This window comes from Symphalangus syndactylus, chromosome X (assembly GCF_028878055.3).
Source record: "Symphalangus syndactylus isolate Jambi chromosome X, NHGRI_mSymSyn1-v2.1_pri, whole genome shotgun sequence".
Lineage (NCBI taxonomy): Eukaryota > Metazoa > Chordata > Mammalia > Primates > Hylobatidae > Symphalangus > Symphalangus syndactylus.
The window spans coordinates 135,682,871-135,702,578 of NC_072447.2; the positions used below are offsets into that span (position 1 = coordinate 135,682,871).

Genomic DNA, 19,708 nt, shown 5'->3' on the forward strand with positions numbered 1-19,708 from the left:
CAGCAAGTCACAGAATTCTTAGATCTAAGCTCTAGCTAATACAGGTGCTCAGTGAAGAGGCAGAAGGCAGAAAACTGCCTTAACTGTATGGGCTTCAAAGACAGATAATCAATACAAAATATATCTTGAAACTGCATAAGAAATGATTCATAGGTTGAATGTCCCAACTTGTAAAATGTGTCCTTCCTGACCTTCCAATGCTGATCCTCAACCCCTTCATTTACCTCCTGGTCATCTGTCCCAAGCTGGAATCAACCCTCCTTCATCCTAGTGAAGAGATCCAGAGAGAAGGTTTGGGTGAGCATTTAAATTCCTGTTTGAATCCCATTATTCAAAAATGCCCTTGGAAAGCACAGCTTGGTATGGCATTTTGGTGGGAGATGCCATAACAAATAGATAAGTAATTAGCCAGAAATCGGTACAAACAACTGCTTGTCTCCACAGTCTGCCTGATAGGAAGTCTGTTGCTGTAGCGGTATTATAAATTAGAATCTACAGCATTTTTTTTAAGTCAAATTGCTGACTTAACCATTCAGGCTTTAACTACAGCTAATCGATACGAAAGTGTCCTCAAACAGTCTGGGGACTCCATTGTTTGCTGCTGGTTATATGAAGCTGGTTGTTACAAAGAGCAAATGAAAAAAATTCCCCTTAATCTCATTTTGAATTACTGGGAAGCTTAATATTACATTTTAGAAAATTGAAATATTTGACGTACCTCTATGGAATACAATTTATAGTTAGACAGGAAGCATAATATTCCACTTTTGTAACTTGATTCTAAGTACAAGTCATTGAATTAAGTTATATTGAACCAGATTATCCCAATGTCTAAACTCTCCTCTGGTTAAGAGCTGGGCTCCAGAGAAAGTTATTTAACACTTTCAGATCATGAAGATACTTCAGTTTGAAGCAAGCTTGTACAACCCGCAGCCTGCAGGTTGCATGTGGCCCAGAATGGCTTTGAATGCAGCCCAACACAAATTCGTAAGCTTTCTTAAAACATTATGAGATTTTTTTTCACTTTTTTTTAAGCTTATCAGCAATCATTTGTGTTCGTGTGTTTTATGTGTGGCCCAAGACAATCATCCTTCCTCCAATGTGACCCAGGGAAACCAAAAGATTGGATTAAAGCAAGAGTGTCAAACTCTTTATGTGAATGGCCAGATAGTAAATCTTTTCAGAGTTGCAGACTCTGCTGTTATAGTACAAAAGCAGTCATACACAACATGTAAATGAATGCATGGCTGTGTTCCAACAAAACTTTATTTACAGACATTAAAATGCGAATTGCATATATTTTTCAAATGTCACAAAACATTGTTCTTAGTTTTTTCACCTGTTTGAGAATATAAAAACTATTATTAGCTTACTGGCCATACCAAAAACAAACAAACAAACATGTAATGGACTGGATTTGGCCTGGGGACATAATTTGCCTGACCCCTGATGTAAAACCCTAAATTGGCAACTTCCCTAGGAAATGGAAAGAGTCTTCAATTTCCCAAAGTACTAACTTCCAAAACAGAAAGTAGTTGAAGCTCTGGGAGATTCAGGTGTTTTATGTTCAAACATTAGCTGTTTATCCCAGAGAATGTAGGAATTTTGAAAAAAGAGTCAACTTTGGTTTGTTCCTCATACAGAGGTTTCTCCCCTAACCTCTTCCTTTCTCCTTAGCCTGTTCCCTTTATCTTCTTCTGTTTTGTCTCCACCCCAGTAACAACAGTTTCTTTTTCGTGTTTTTGGAATTCAAGAGAAGTATCTGGAAATCCATTATCAGCATTTATTCCTGACTTTAAATCTTCCATTGATTTGTCTCCTATATCTCCTCATTGTACCTTAAGTCCATTCCCATTCTGAGACAATTTTATTTTACACCCAGAATATTTTAATGTTTTTATCTACAAATCCTTTAAGAAATTACAAGAACATAAAGTGAAACCTTTCTCAGCCCTCTTTTTAAAAAAGGAGTTCAAACTCCTCTCTGGGTAAGGGATCCCAGTCTACAACACACTGTCCTTTAGAATGCCACCAGTAGAGCCATGGATAACAATGGGAGTTCAACACAAGATGTTATGGTGAAAAGCACTGTGCAAACTATAAAGTGGTATCTGTGTTATCGTTGGTGGTATTATTATGCCAAGTGCCAAGGATGCTAACTTGTGAAAGTGAATTTTTGTGAAAGAGGCAATGTTTTCACTGGGCTACTGGAATCATTCCCAAGAGGCAGATTAAGTACTGCTCCCATCGAAGAAGGCAAAGCAGCTGGGTTATAGACCCGATTCTAGCTCTGCTTCTGCTAAGGACCAGTCGAGGACAAAGGGTAAGTCATTAACTTCTGTGAGCCTTCCTACTTATCTTGCAAAATGGAAAGGTTTCGGCAGACCATTAAGGGCTCTTTCATGTTATGATCTCTAAGGGTTTGGGCTGTAAATGACAACAGAGGAGGAAAATGAACCTTGCTGAGCAACTACTAGGTGCTACCTCTTAACGTCAGAAAAATGATCACATGAAATAACTCCCTAAACCACTCTTGTCTGGTTGTCCCTAGGCATTATAGGAGCAAAGCAGGTTGTGGTTCCACAGTCAGTTACTTCATGTGTCAAGATTGCCTGGTTGCTGCCATGGTCTTCCCCAAAACAAAGTTTAGATCCTTCTTAAAACTTGTGACTATTTATTACATATCTGGAAGGTTAAGCACAGTGCAACCCCAAACAAGAAAAAGTCAATAGGCCCTAAGGTTGTTTTACAGAAATATCTCTATGGGCTGTAGTATTTGAATGCTTTGGGCAAAATAAAACCCTTCAGGACAAAAGCTACTTCTAACACATCACTGAAAAGGCAACAACTGCTGAGGGCTTTCTCTATTCTTTATCTTGAAATCCAGGCAGTTTCTCCCCAGTTCTGTTAAAAATAAATCTCTTTACCCTCACTAGACAAATCTTAATAAGTTGCATATTTTTAACAGTTCCACACTCCTTGGGTATCTTGTCTTAGTGAGACAAGGTACCACATCATGAGTGATCCATATGTGAGGGACAAAGGGGCACTGTGGCTGGCAGGTGTTACCCTCTGACTTCTGCAAGGCTCAAAAGCACTGGCTAAAACCCATGGGGTGAAAAAACAACAAGAAAAGTATCTGTTTTCAAGTTTGTTGCTCGGAGCCTGGGAGGCAGGGGAAGTTACTTGTTTATAGAACAATTTATGGTTACAATTTCAATGGCTGATTACTTGATTTCTTCATCCAGCTCTTAATCACAGATCAAACACTGGTTCCAATAATGAAATAATTTTAGGCATGATTACAGACAGTCTCCTACTGAGGACTTTTGCCTAGGAACAAGGAGCTCCCAGCCCACGCTCAGTTTAACAATGATCAGGACAAGTGATGCAACTGCAGTTCTTCCGCCCGGGTGACACAGCCCTTAGGAATATCACTTCCCCCCTTTCACACTGAGAGTTGTTTGCTCAGTGTGGTCAGTGCGGTGAAGGTGAGAGTATGGTATTTATCCATCACAGCGCCAACCCGCTCCCTTCTGTGCTCCACAGTTAAGCTACTATTATCTTTGGAAGAAACAGCTATTTTCTCCTTCCCCTGCTTGAAAACCGTAGGCAGCTCCTTATTGCCTATCTAATCAGGTCTACGTCTCAGCATGGCTTTCAATACCCTCCAAGATGGAACCCGGCCTTACATATTTTCTAAATGCCACACCACAACCCTTCCCAGATCTTCCATGCTGGTCCTTGCCTCTGGGCCTTTACAAAGCCACTTTCTCTAACAGGATAGCACTTCCCCATCTTCTCCTCTCCACAAAATCCTGTTTCTCTTTGAAAACCCACATCTGCCTTTCCTGTTGAATAGTCTTCTCTACAGCCTCAAGCAACAACAAATCGCTTCCTCTTGGCTCCACTTTGCTCAGACCTGATTATATTGCACTGATTCATAAACTCTGTCTGTACCTTTCTCACTATTTCCACCTTCTGTGGATTGCAGGCTTTTTGAGGGTATGTGGACCACGTCTCATGTCCCTATTTCCCCCAACTCCTTCATACCCAGGCTGTGTGGTGCTCGGCAAATGCTTGTTGAATGAGCCTGGATGGCATATAACTGTTAAGTGTGTATTTGATTTATAGCAGAGGGGGTAACAGAAAAATCCTCTTTTGTAGGGGTATGAAATGACCTCCTCCACTCTTGGTAGAAATAGCTACCCTATTCTTGGCCACACTCGTAATACCATTTTCCCTCCCACATAGGTTAAATGTCTCATATGACGAATACGGTAGATAGCAGGGCAGGCAGAGCAGACCCTGTGGACTGACCCAGGTAATCGGCTACAAGTCACAATTACTTTCAGGAAATAGAGGGCTTGAAGTCTAAAACTCTGACATTTGCAGGCAGAGCTGGTTTAAGAGCAATACTAGAAATGGGATCAGAGTCCTGCCATGGCTTGCCAGCCATTGGTGTAGAGGTCAATGCTGCAGAAGTGACCTTCATAAAATTCTCAGACAGCAAAGAAAGCAGGATTTACTAGTGGTGTCAAAAGGATCTAGGAATAAAGAGTTTTAGGGAAGGCCAATCTTCTCTAACTGGTGTCTAGGGAAAGATCTCAGAGGGCAGAGCCTGGAAGGGGGAGCAAGATATAAGAAGAAAAGCCATTCCTACAGTGGTGTTTTGAACTCCAGTAGACAGTTAAATAAAGGAGAGGCGATAAAGGAGATGAAGGTTGAGCTCAGTTAAAATTATTAGGGAACCCCATGTTCAATGTGGTTCAATGTGGTTTTTCACCACCAGCCGAGTGTTAACTATCTAAACCACCTGTTAAATATCTGTCCCTAAAGTCATTAAGATTTTGCTTGAACCCAAGGATAGCTTTTGAATTTAAATAGCCCTTCCAGTCTAGAAAGGGGATTTTAAAAGGGAAGTGAGCTAGTTAATACACAAGCAGAGATTGAACTTTCTTATCTCCCTAAGACACTGAGGATGGTCTCAGCCTCCCCCACAACCTGTGTGCACTGAAAACCTCTAAATCACACGTACAGCACCATGTCACCCGTCAATACTCAGGGAATGGGTCTACAATAAAGGCACAGATTTTATTTTTCAAACATATTCCCTGAGAAAAACTGAGAAAGCAATCACAAACATTCAGCAATTTAACGTGTTTTAACATAACCAATTGTTTGAAAATAAGACTCGTGCCCTCATCCCACAAACACTGAGTGCCTACTGGTGCCAGGCACTGTAGAGGATACTAGAGAGACAAGAATGAATGAGACAACAGCACCAGACTCGAACGGTGCACAGCCTGGTAAGGGATACAGATGATTCAAAAACAATGTGGCTCCTCTTCTACCACTTGAATGCAGCTGCCCTCTAAAAAGTCATCAGTGACTTCCTGCTGGCCAAGACCAGTGACCTCTTTTTAAGAATTGGACTACTTGGCAATCCTATTCCTACGACATTTCAAGAAAGACTAGAATGAACATAAGGACCCAGCCCTGCAGCTATCTAGGGGAAGAGCACTCCAGGTAGAAAGAGGAGCAAATACAAAGGCCCTGAGGCAGCAAGAGGCCTGGTATATTTAAGGTAAAGCAAGGAGACTGGTGTGATTAGAGAGAAATGGGCCTGAGGCAGGGTAATAAAATATAAAGTCAGAGATGGAACTTGCAGGACCTTGCAGTGTTGGTTGTTGAAGGAGATGGAGAGCCACTGCTAGGCTGGGAAAAGAGGAATGACAACATCTCAATTAACATTTTAAAAGGGTTATCACTGTGGTTAGACAAGACTGTAGGGGTCCAATAGAGGAAGCAGGGGTGCCAGCTAGTAGGCTTTTACAGAAGCCCATGTAAGAAATGATGGCAGCTTGGACTAGGATGACAGAGGTGATGGTGGCGAGAGGCGGTCAGATTCCAGATATATTATGCAGGTGAAGTAGACAGAATTTGCTAGTGGATTAGACATGGCCTGGGGGAGAAAAAGATATGTGAAAGATACCTTGAAGATATTCCCCTGAGCAACTGGTAAGGACAGAGATGCCACTCACTGAGGCGGGGAAGATTGGGAAAGGACCACGTTCTGGGGAAATGTCAGGAGTTTGTTTGGGGACAGGTGAAGTTTGAGATCCCAACTAAACCTCCCAGTAGAGACAGGAGTGGTATGAGAGTTGCAGGAGTCTGGACCCCAGGGACGAGGTGGCGCTGGAGATATATGTGGAAGCCAAGCCTCTCTTGTGTCTTTCAGCATCCTCTCTCACTAGCTACAATGACTCAACCAAACCCATCCGCCACTTGGTATAAGAGCAAGCTTGACTGCAGCCAGCCTGGCTTCTTCATCCTCACACATCATGCCCACCCTAGCCTGTGTTCTCAGGGCTCACTTGTCCTGGAAGAGTAAGGTTTCCAGTGATGGCAAAAACCTCTTAAGAAAGTACTATGGTAATGGGTGCAATACAGATTGTTATCCTAATGCACTATCTTTCTCTAAGGAAACACAATTTTGATGGAGTTGCTTTTCATAGATTCTTATAAAATGTACTAGCATCAAAATGTGAAGCTCTAGATGTATTCAAAATGGTGTCCCAGATACCAAAGGAGTTTCTTGAGAAACAAATGCTTAATCAGATTTTCCCAGAGGGGTACCTACTATCAGCTCAGGTGCCCTCAGACTAAACTATTGGGGTATTATTTTGGAGAAGGCTGACAAATTATAAGCAGTCAAAGTAAGAAAAATCACACTATATTACTTCTTGCAAAAACCAATGAAAGTGAAATAAACCAGATACTAAAATCCACCTGTAAGTCCTCATCATTTTGCTGCACTCACTTCAGTGCATTGTTAGCACCTTACTAAAGTCATTCGCTGGCTGGGAGCTTGACAAGTACTAATTATTCTCTTCATTTCTATGCCCCTGCAAACAAGACTCACAAAAGTTTAAAAGTGGTTACCTTTGAAAGCCTGGTGAACACAGCGTGCTTAAAATTATCCATAGAACATTACAACCAGACAGATATCCAGACAGAAAGTTGGACAAGAATATGCATGGTAGGTTATGTGAGTTTTTTCATCCTCAAGTGTTAAGAGTTAGAAGAGTAGGCTGAGTTCTTCTTCCACTTGGGCATCAGAGGTCATTTGCAGATCCTGACATAACTAATCCTCTGAGTTGGTGGAGGAAAGGGTTGGCCAAGCCAGTCAGAAAAGATCTGAACACCGGCCCCCAGGAAGCTGGGCAAGTGCCAGGTAAAAGGAAATCTGCGAAGTTTTCGCCATGGCAGTATCAAAAGCGATGAGACGATTTTGTGGATCTGGCTGCTGCTCTCTGTGATTCACAGTTCACTGGTCTACCACGATTTGGGCTTTGTTCTATTTTTGTGAAACTTGTGTATGCATGTATGTGGCCAGTCTGTCTGTCTCCATGCCTGCCCATGTATATTTTTACCTACCCACCTGCCTGCCTTTTCATTTACCTAGCAGCTAAGAATAGAACCAGGGAGTTGGTAAGTTCTATAGAGTCATATTCTAGTCCATCCCTTCATCTTACACATGAAGAAACCAAGGCCCAGAGAGCAGTGACCTGACCAAGGTCTCTCAGTGAATTTCATGACAGAGTTGGAAGGTAATCAGTAGGGTGGCTGATTTTCAGTTCTTGGTCTCTGTCCACCTCTGGCTCAGCCTCTTGCTACTTTCTCTCTCTGTGTCTCTTTATCTCTGCATTTCTATTCCTGTGCCTGTCTCTGTGTCTCTCACAAACACACAAGCTTTGGGAAATTAATCTTGGTTTGGCAGATGTTCTACTGTTTCACTACTTTCTTACAAATGAACACATCTTTATAAATATTTAGTAGACTCCCATTATTTTACTGCACTACCTCAGCTCCAAACTTTGGTCATGTTTCGGTAATATTCCCTTTTGCAAAAAGGTCACACTAAGTGCCTTTATTACAACACAGATGTTGCTTTCCCTGTGGGATTATTAGGAAATATCTCAAGGCTAGTTTCTTAAATTAATTTTTATGATACCTCTTCTTCCCAGAAGTTGACCCTTACCTTAGAGTATTTAAAATACTGCACATATTTCCCCATGGCAAATTAAGAATTCACTTTTAATTTGATCCATACCTTCCAATGTAACTTGTTGATAGTAAAAAAGAAAGGAAGAACATTGCTTGCATTTTCATCAAATAACACTGTAATCTATTACATGTCATATACAAAATACCTCTTAACTTGAAAAGTCACAAAAAGAGAATACTCCCTAGGGGATTTTCCCAATCCTGTAGAATGTGACTTGCCACTTTCTGTTTTCTTTGGATTTATATGAGAAGGGAAATGAGCATATCAGGTGTGTTGGATATTCTTTCCAGTTTGTTGTCTGTTTTAGATTATAAGCTCCCAGAAGACAGGGCTACATTAATCCTCTGTTCAGTGTCTATTTAGTGTCTTATGCAAACAGTCAATGAATCTGTGCTTTTGGCTCAGATTTGCTACTAGAAATGGAGCTGGTGTTGCAAAAAGAAAAAAAGAGAAGGAAAAATTAAGGCTGGCTCTTCACAACAGGTCACATGAGAGTTATTCTGAATCGGTCTGGTTCTACATTCAAGAAGAAACCACAGAATATTACCTATAAAAGCTACTTATTTTGAAACTAGACCTCACCATTCTACCTGCCTTTAAAACTGGCAGACAGAATGAAAGTGTATGCATGTGAATCATGCCAAGAGTCCAAAGATATTTATATAAGGTGAAGTAATGAACATACCTGCCCCATCACTAGCTATAGCAAACCATAGAATAGTTCCCTTAGTAGTTTCTGACCCAACAACTCAACCTAGAGCAGACTCCTTGAAGTACCAAGTATCTACGTTTATACATATTAGTATGCACCATATTCTACCACAACGGTTAGTTCTATCTCCCAAATTCAATGTGAGCTCCATAAAGACAGGATCTCTCTCTGATTCACCTCTGTACTCCCAGTGCCTGGCAGAGTAGTTGCTCAAGTAAACACCCATGGAGAATATCAATGCTTCTCAAAACAGGTAGCTAACATCACACTAAAGATGTAATTAAATGGCTATCATTGGCTTCTTCTCATTTTACAAAACCATCTCTATTAGATATCCTTTAATGGGGACATGTCTAGAACGATCACTAAAGGGACATGGTAGATACCACTTAAGTTAGTACAAGAAGGAGCACACAAGGGGTCCTCAATTCTCCTATCATGGCTTCCTTTGTCTGTTCATCTTCATCGTGACATTCTAGCTTATAACATTCTTGCCTTTCCTAGACTCAAACTGATTGTATCTCATCGAAGTGGTGTATTAGCATTCTACAGATTTATTTGATACAAAATAGCATAAATGAAACTCCACTTTATTTGGACTAATGAAATGAAAGAACTAAATTATAATTATAATTGTGACAGAATCAAATTTTACATGTTACTGCTGTACTACATAGTTTGGAATGTCTCTGAATGTTTATTTTATGTACCAATATAACAGCTAAAGTACATTTGCCAATGATGACAAGGGTTGATCAGAATTGAGGAGAGGCAGAGAAATGGAGATAGTGCTGTTGGTAGCTATAGATGCCTAAATGCTTGCCAAAGGATAACACCCATTGCTGGAGCCCTTTCACTGCCTTTAAAAACATGGGCGTGCTTATCACTAGTTAGTGTAGTATATATTTTTACTGACACTCAAAAATATTACAGTAATTACATATATACCCTCATTTGGGGGCAAAAACTTTATCAATCAATTTGATCTTCCACTATATATTCATAAGACCTGGCTCCATATCATTTTTGATGTTTCCAAAAATCAAATCCATCCACAAAGGATAAGTTTGCCCCCACAATGAGGTTATTCCAAAGGCTACGCATCCCCTATCTAGCACTCCACTTAATTGTTTCATAACATTCATCACAATATGGACACATTTTGTTGACTTGCTTCCTCCAAGTTATCTATATCTGCCACCAGAATATAAGCTCCCCGGGAGCAGGAACTATACTTGTCTTATTCAATTGTCATATCTCTAGCATTAAGAATAGTGCTGAATTATGGTAGGTGCTCAATAAGTGTATCTGTAATGATTGAATTAATTAATATAGTAGTATATTTTCAATCACATTACTGGATAATCACCAAGAGGCCCCCTCCAGTTTCTCCAAATCTATTGAAGGACACTACCTGTTTTCCCTCAGCCCCAGAATGACCCAGAGCCAATTGACCTATGATTGTAGGCCATGAAAATTAGTGAACAAAAGTACCCATTGCCAAGACATAAAATACCTCCTGCATGAGGAGGGGAAATCAGAGATCCTGTGCTTAAGATTGTTGTAGGACAGAAAGCTAGGGGCCTCTCCCTAACCCTTACCCGTTATCCCACTTTGACTCCAAATAGGGAAATATTCAGGTACTCATGTTAAATTACAGTTACTGTGGGTTAAATTTAAAATCAGCCCCAAGAGTGTTGTTTTATTTATACATATTTTGATAGCATCGTAAAGGAGACACTGAATCTGCTCATATAGAGAGGAATAAATGAGGCTTTCTGGACTCTACTGGTGGATTGCTTTACATGTGATTTCATGATCACTGAGTATTAAATCACATGGCTCTTCAACAATAAAACATTGTGTTGTTTTCAGAGAATCTTCATCAAAAAGCTCTTATCCCATTTCATTTTCTCATATAAGATGCAAGCATTTATAATTACAACTAATTCATTTTTTGAGACTCTCTATTTCATCTCTTATGAATTTCAGAAAACCTCTATTAATTAGGAGAGGTTTTTCCAGCAAAAGAATATCACAGTGACCACTTTCCCCTGCACAGGTTCAGAAAGTGGGTTGTCGTGTAAAAGGTATGAGTCAGAAAACGGCTCCTGCCTAAAGCATCACACAATGTCCATTTCTTCCCTGTAGCTTTTATTTCTTTTCATGCAAACAAGCAGCAGTGAGCTTAAGAAACACTTTACTTTGCCTCATGCATCATCTATGACATTGTCAAATCAATTCATATGAAAAAACGGGAGAAAGACTATGCACAGTCTCCTCACACAGCCTCATGTGGATTTATACGTCAATATAGAAACCATCAGTAAAGGCCATTAAAGACCTATTTATGCCAGTTTAGGATGACTCTGACATTCCACCACTGTACATAGAAGCCTTCTTTTAGGTCTCCTGACAAATGAACAAGAGCTCCCAGGGAAGAAAAGGCAAACTGTGCCTTGTGATGGGCAGAAATCAAGTTAGAATTGTAGAAGCCATGAGAAGAAAGACCAATGCACCACCAAATGCCATTTACAGATGGCTTGTACCATACCCATTGCCCAAATTAGAAAAGTGGAAAAGTTTTGTAACCACACAAGATCTTGATGAAGCTCCCTTGTAATTCTAGTGTCTGGCTGATGAGGCAAGGTTGAGAAAATCAATGGAGGTCTGGAAAATCAATGGAGCCCATTGGATAGTAAGCCAATGAAAGTGAAGGGACAGGAAGCTTCATGGTAGCACAGTGACCATCATTTTTTTCTGAGGTGCAATTTTAAGATTTTGGAGAAGAGCCATTTGTCAAGAGGAAATCTTTCAATTCCAAAAGAGGAACAGAAATAATCTAATAGTTTCTAACTTGTTAAATAGTGTTCTCCATTTTATGTGCACATAAGATTGTATATATATACATATATATATGTGTATATATATGTATATATATGTGTATATATATGTATATATATATGTGTATATATATATGTGTATATATATATGTGTGTATATATATGTATATATATGTGTGTGTATATATATATGTATATATATATGTGTGTGTGTGTATATATATATATATATATATATATATATATATATATATAATTGTGCCATGAGTGCCCTGGTCAAGACAGTGAGACCAAACTAAAGGAAAACATTAGAGATGAAAAACCATACAGTATAGAAAAACAGAAAGACAAGGAGAAGGCCACAAATATGCCTGGAAAGAGACCCAAAGTACTGAGAACCCTAAACAAAAGACATTTCAATCTTCAGATGGAGAATGGGCTACAGCTGTCATTAAGAATGAGCATTAAGAGATGATGTGTACCTTTAAATATGGATCCCCAGTCTATAGCCACAATCCTCTGTTTCTTCATTTTCTTTTAAGCTAAATCTTGAGTTTTAGGTTTTATTTCCAATCCAACCACTCTCACCTCTAAGTGATCCTGTACTATCTGTCAGCTGGCCCCAAACCCTCCAAAACAAAATTCCTTTTACCTGTTTCTAAGGGATTTTGTCCACCTTTGTTGATAAAGTTCTTTGAGCATAATGAATTAAAAGTGCTGGCAACAAACGTAGCGCTAAGAATTAAACAGCAAAAGCAAGCCAAAAAATCAGCGAGTTTAGTTAATTACAAATCAAGATACTGGATAGGATTCAGTTGACTTGCGTTCTTCTCTTGCATCTGCCACTAATTAGCTGCATGTGCTTAGATAAGTCACTGTCTTGATGTGCATCTATTTTCTCACCTGCAGAAAATAACAGCCTTTTCAATTAAAATCATACAAGGACTCACTGTGCTGTATGCCTTCCTCACTTCTTTCTCTATGCCCCACTCTTTTTCTATGTCAAGAACCTCTGTGACTGTAAATCAGAGTTGCATTTCTAGGAGTTTCCAAACTCCTTTGGTTCCTCTTCTCCTGAAGATTGCTTTACCACAGAATCATGCTCAGCTTTTCTCTGGATTTTTAAAAAACTGCTTTCCTAAAATCTAGTCATGGAGTTGATTGTTGTATTTAGAACACAGCCAAGTATCTGAGTAATAAGTGGAATAGTAAGTGACAACACAGAAGTTTTAAAGAAGGGAGATGCAAGGGTACTTGGGATATTGGCAACATTCTGGTGCACCTTCTCCAAACCCACCCCACCTGCTTCCCCATCTTCTCCCACAGAGCTCAATGGGACAGGACGGGAGGTGCGGGAGGAGTTAGGGAAGGCAAACTTTCTAACTCCTACCTCAGTTCCTACCTGGGGCTTTAACTAGGGGCTGAGGAAGACAACAAAATGATGGCTGGAAGAATCCGAGTGGCCTTCTAAGAGTTAACATGCTTTTCTTGGCATCTAACTCACTAGCAAGCAACACCTATGCCATATCATTTTGAAACCACCAAACATTTTAGTGGTGCTTGGCTTTTTAGTTTTTTGAAGATTCCCCGTGGTCAAGCTGAAAAGACAATGAACTTTCAGATATTCACATTTAAGAAATTGACAATTGAATGTGCTGTGCTGAATTGCTGCTCTAGCTGGCAGAGGTTAAAACAAGACACAATGTTTTAAGTTCTTGTGACATTTACAAGAATTGTAAAGCTGGCTTTTGCTGGAAAATGTATGCTTAATCTAAGCAATTCTGATACGCTGGAAAATGTTCCTGCATATCCACTTTACAAAATTAAACAGCATATTGAAAAGAGTTTTTGGCTCCATCTCTGAAAACAACTAATTGTACTACTTTCGAACTAAAGAGAACCTCCAGGATCATCTACTTAACTTTGAACACTAATTTTAAAAATAGCTTTTCCCTTTACAGAAATAGGCAAAGCCAAATGCTTACTAACTCTTAATGCTTGCATTTTTCTTTCAACAGGTAGTTTGCCTTGAGTAACAAAAATGCACTGAGTAATCAAGTAAAATATCCTTAAAGGATTAGCATCCATTTATATTCTATAACAGGGAAAAGAGTGAACATGCTGAATTCTAATACTGACTATGACAAGAAAAGTGTGGAACAGAAATTTGACAGGAGGCTACATTAGTTTACTCTTCAGGACTAGCTGAAGGGAGGTGGTCCTAATAGTAGAGTGGCAAGAAGCAACAAAATGAGAATGCATACCGAGTCCAGAATATCATGAGATGGAGGAAACCAAAGGACCCAAAGTGTAACTGAAGTCTGTACAAAACCAACAAAAGCAAAGAGCAAAATTCACCTCCTCAGGGAGGCCTTCTCTGATCAGTCTGCAACTGTCTGATCATTCTCTGTCCAATGTGTTTGATTTCTTCATGGCACTTACCACTCTCTATGATAATCTTGTTCATTTACTTGTATACTTTGTTTTCAATTTCCCTCCAACACACACACACACACACACACACTTTAAGAAACACAAGAGCAGGGACCTTGTCTGTCGTATTGTCCCCCGTGTCTAGAACAGTGCCTGGATCATAGTAAGTGCTCAATAGATACATATTGAATGAATAAATCTAAGAAAGGAAAGAGACGTTATATTATGATTGATGAAAACCATGAGAATAAAGGCATTTGAGACTCTAAATTCAAGGATGATTTTTATCATTCTTACCTCCAGTGAGAATAAGGGAATGTCTCTAACTCATGCAAGGCAAAGGAAATAGAAGTACTGGCCAATATGCACATCATTATAATGAGAGGTTTTGTGCCATGAGAGATCTGAAGGAGAAGCTAGCATAGTGGAACAGAGGGTGGCTGCCATCTACATAGCTCTGACAGGAGCTCTGGGCATCCAAGTAGATCTCTAGGTTTACTGATGCAATGAGGGATCCTTGGGACCTGAGAGGGACCATGAAGGGGACTTTGAAACTGACAGCTGGGACCAAGAACACTTGGAATTGAGACTTACAGACAAAGGCCCACGCCAAATTTCTGAAGGGGAGAATGGTGTGCAACCATGAAGTCAAGGAACTCACAAGTAGATGATTCCCACTTGGAGGACAAAATGGTCTTCAAATATGCCATATGGTAGTAGCTCAAACAGGAGTGACTGTACTGCATTTTGAGAAGGTAGAGAATGGGACTATTCTTCTGCAAAAGGGATATTGTCCTCTGTGCTAAAGATATCAGCCCTGAGCTGCAGTTTCTGTAGAAATAACTCATTTACAACGAATTCTCCTGACAATAGTACACACATTAACCAAGACTTGTCTATTCCTTTACTCTAATTAAGTTTTATGGTTAGACGTAATCATTCTTACCCTGGCCTGAAACACTGGCAAGCTAACTTGAAATGTAATACCCCAAAGCAATTCAATATTTACTAAATTTAAAGGAAGTAATCAATTTCTAATTCAGATTTATGTACATTCCTTTCCCACTTTAACACTGTCTTATTTCCCTTAAGTTCCTCTTTGGTCATTAAGATTGTCAGCAAGATTATGGCCATTGAACAATTTGTGACATGTTGCAGATATTTCTAAACTAAATTAAATTGTCAATGTACCTGCATATAACAAAAGAAAAATGTATTAGACACTTAAGGACAGAGACCCTATATCTTCTGTATTCACAGCTGTGTTGCTCCACAGAGAGCTTGGCATGTTCTGTAAATATCTGCAGAACGAATGAAAGAAAAAAATCTATCTCTCACTGATAGAATTATTTGCACACATTCAAAATCTCAGGCACACCTGACCCAGCATATGTGTATGTGTCTACACACACATTTGCTCTCACAAAATTCCCACCTGCTCATCATTCAAGTTGAGTACATCATCTTTCCCCTTGGCATGTGCGTTTCTTAAACAAAACACTGAAACAAGATTAACCATAATAAGTGTCCAAAGAAAGACGATTTTGGCCAGGCATGGTGGCTCACGCCAGTAATCCCAGTACTTTGGGAGGCCAAGGTGGGTGGATCATCTGAGGTCAGGAGTTCAAGACCAGCCTGACCAACATAGTGAAACTCTGTCTCTACTAAAAATACAAAATTAGCCAGGTGTGGTGGCACATGCCTGAAATCCCAGCTACTTGGGAGGCTGAGGCAGGAGAATCACTTGAACCCAAGAGGCAGAGGTGGCAATGAACTGAGATTGTGCCATTGAACTCCAGTCTGGGTAACAAGAGCGAAAAAAACTCGTCTCAAAAAAAAGAAAAAAAGAAAGATGATTTTAATTAACATCTCTTCCAAACATGCCAATCTTCCAGCACCTAAAAACTGAACTCAATTTTCATCTTAGAAAGCTGTTCCCTTATCCCTAGAAAATATAAACCTTTTAAAGTTCCAACTGCCAATTGACATCTCCAGTGCATAATAACAGAAATTCACAGTTTATCTGTTATGTCTCCCCTGGAAAGCTCAGTTTGAAGCACTTTGCTAACTTAGACCACTGTTACTTCTGCTCAGACTAATGCTCCACACTTGTGCCTCGTTTTCAACCCTTAATACCTCTGAAGCTAGATTCCTCCATTTGCATTCCTGAGAAGGATGACAAAAGCCAGACTACGCTTTCAGTCTTCTAGGACATCCTGCCCTGGAGATTCTCAGCAGGCAATTGGAAATTGGAGTTAGCCTGGAGCTCCGGAATGAATTAAGGGTTGGAAAGGTCAATTTGGGAATCATTAGTGTAGAGGTTAAAGGTGAAGCTATGTGAGGAGATGAAATTACCCAGGGAGAAAATATAGCAACAGAAGAGAAGCAGATCAATGACAGGACCTTGGGAATTGCTCTATTTAAAGGTGCAGCGAGGGAGGGAGAAGATGTGGGCACGCGTACACGCGTGTGTGTGTGTGTGTCTGTCTGTGTACGTATGGAAAAGAGATCCCAACAAAGGAAACCTAAGGAATGTAGAGAATACATCAAGATAGATTATGAACCCTTTCAAGCAAGAGAATATGTGCAAAAGTGTCAGAATCTCCAAAGAGTTCAAGAAGACTGAGGCCAGGGAAGAGGCCATTGAATTGTGAAACATGGTGGTCACAGGTAACCTTTGGGAAAGCAGTCTTTCTGATGCAAATCATATGAACTTGTGTGCCCAAATATGCATGTGTACAGGTGTATGTGTAAGTACCCCAAATCACTGTAAGATTAAATATACTATTGAGTGAGGCTGCCACTGGGTATGCCAAACAACGAGGGTAATAACCACCATTATCGACTGTTTACTATGTGCCAGGAACAGTGCTAAGCACTCGATATGCACGATCTCATTTTAATCCTCAAAACAAGCCTATATACTGGCTACATTTCACATATAAGAAAACTACCTGAAGCCAACAGAGATGAACTAAATTACCCAACGTCGCACAGCTGGAAAGTAGCAGTGCCAGGATTGGACCCGAGGTCAGTCTGACTCTAAACGCCTAGACTGTCAGTCACTGATGTAATGTTTCCACTATGGTAATGTTAATTAGGTAATCTATGCATGAAGGAAAGAGAGCTGATATTGGTTGAGTGTCTCATTGCCAGGTGATTTGCATAGAACATCTCCTTTCACACATATACCATCAACATTATGGCTATGTGTAGGTAAGCCTTATGAGGGCATATTTTAAAAATTCTGATTCAGTTGTTTTGAAAATAAGTTGAAGCTATATGATTCCCAAACAACCAGTTATCATTCAAACTTACTATAATAGTTCCCAACGTTTGAAAGGTACAAAAAAAAAGTGTGGCATCATTGATTTGGTGGTTGTTATCAAGATTCAAATTACTGACAATCATACTCATCTGAAAAAGAAGGGAGTGGGACGGAATGATCTTAAAGCTCCCCTCCAGCCTGGACTTTCTATGATTCTTGTATGCAGGTCTAATGCCAATAATTTTAAAGATATGCAATATGTAGTAGAACGTAAATGCAGCAGCAGAACTGATTGGCATGTCAGCATCCTTTTATTCATTAACTTTATAGAGGTCTATTGTTAAAATATTACAAAAATAAGTCTGGCTGTTCAAGGCATTGATTGCTAACTGAAATAGAAACTTAGAAACTCCATTACAAGATGATACACCGAAAATCCAACAAAATAATTTGCTTACAGTCAACTGCAGACCCTATGATACAGTTGGCTATAGGAAAAAGAGAGAGAGATTGACAGGCACTCTGGCTATTAATGTTTTGCTGTCCTTAGAAAAACAAATGAGGTTCTGGTCTGAAGCAATTAGTATCGCTGTTAATTGTGCATGTGTGTAGCAATAATACTAGGCATTTGGGATGGCTTCCACTGATTGTTCCCTTCTTTCTCTGGATTACAAAAATCTATTCAGACAACTAAAAAATAGCAAGTACTTATGCAAATTGTTAATTATGAGGCAGAGATAATCATAATCTTGTACATTTATGAAACTGCATATACAATGGGGATTACCAAAAATATTATTTGTTTTATTACTTTACTAGCAGTTGAAAAATATGCTAGCCTTGCAAATAGTTTTCATACATCATTCAGCTCACCACAATTCAAAAAGGGCCCCATTGATATTTACCAAAACCGTTTCTTTCCCATCTCACCATCTGTACTCCTCTTTTTTTCTCTCATTAAGGCCAGGTATTAGTTGCTCTGGCAATAATTTCTGGTCCAACTAATCAACACCATAATAAAAATAAAGAGTGTGTCAGGATTTGCTTTGTTATACAGCAAAACTGTTTTAAAGAGATGGTGCTATCATCTAGCAATTTTAAAGCAAAAAGAAAACAAAATTCTCAAGATTTTCCCATAAAAGCTATTATAGGGATAGTAGTACCTATGTTATTGACCATTGTCTTAATGGTCATCCACTCCATTTTATTTTACAGGCGAGGAAATTAAGGCTCAGAGTGGAGCTAGTGCTTGACAAAAGTCACCTCATTAGTAACAGAACTTGGTACTTTGCCTCCATGACACACCCAATCTATGATATTTAAATGTTCTCCCATACTAATACTGTGTGATTAGGTGTCCATGTGTGTCTGTGCCGTTTAGCTCAATAAATTATAATCTGACTACAAAATTAAACACTAAATTTACTATTCTCAGCTGTCAAGTAAATCCATTGAGGCCCTAATGGGAGTATGGAAGCCCAGCTACAGAAAGCTAAACTGGGCATCCCCAGAATGTCTCAAGTAGTCTATTTTAATGGGAGTCTGTCCTTGTGGAGAAATGCCAGAGCTACAGTCTTTGCTCTTGCTAACCTATTTGGCCAGAGAGTACAGGGTGGATTGTAGGTGGGTATTAAGAAAAAACAGAGGCACTAGTAAATATTTCTGGAGCCAATAAGCCTACAAAAAGCCAAAGACAGTACTGGTGAGCATCATGACCTTAGAAAACAATGTGCCAAGCGACTAGAGCACATATTTCCAAAATGGCTTATGGTTCTTGCAAGCCTCTCCGGCTATGGTGGCAATATGATGGTACAGCTCTTAGCAACAGTTGTTGCCTGCAGGGGCATCACCCAGGAGCATTCTCAGTGTCCCTCTTCCCCACAGAGAGGAACTTTCTTGTATTTGATTAGATTTGCTCTCCTGCAGGGTTCATGTCATAAAGGCCCCTGGCCTATGGGATTACTTGTAAATATGCAAGTCTACATATTTACATACGTTAAAAGCCCTGATATTTTCAAATAATTGATTTCCCTTCAAGGAAGTGCTGACCTACTTGTTCTCTAACTCACAATCCAGCCTAGGGACAGGCAGACGTGCCTGAAGCACTGTAAAAAACACTTTGCCAACGGTTGGGGTCTTCTTAACAACACACTCTACTATGTCATCCTATTTCAGCAAAAAGAGGAAAAAGAGCTAATGACCTACTGCACACCTGTCTGGGGTGGTCGCCCTGAACATTCATCCCCCTTCTGAACTAAGTCAGCCTTCAGAACTGAGACTCCAAGCCTGGGTAGTTTCAGCTGTTTTAAACTAAAAAAAAAAAAAAAGCCCTGGAATGAATTTGTCCAAGCCAAAAACTTAACTATTTGTTGTACTGAAAT

The 19,708-nt window shown here is 39.7% G+C and overlaps 1 protein-coding gene across 5 annotated transcripts in view; it reads right to left on the minus strand.

Moving 5' to 3' along the window:
- The window catches only part of HS6ST2 (heparan sulfate 6-O-sulfotransferase 2), a 330,457-nt gene that overhangs the window by 62,509 nt on the left and 248,240 nt on the right, over window positions 1-19,708 (minus strand). The gene's annotated exons all lie outside the window — the stretch shown is intronic.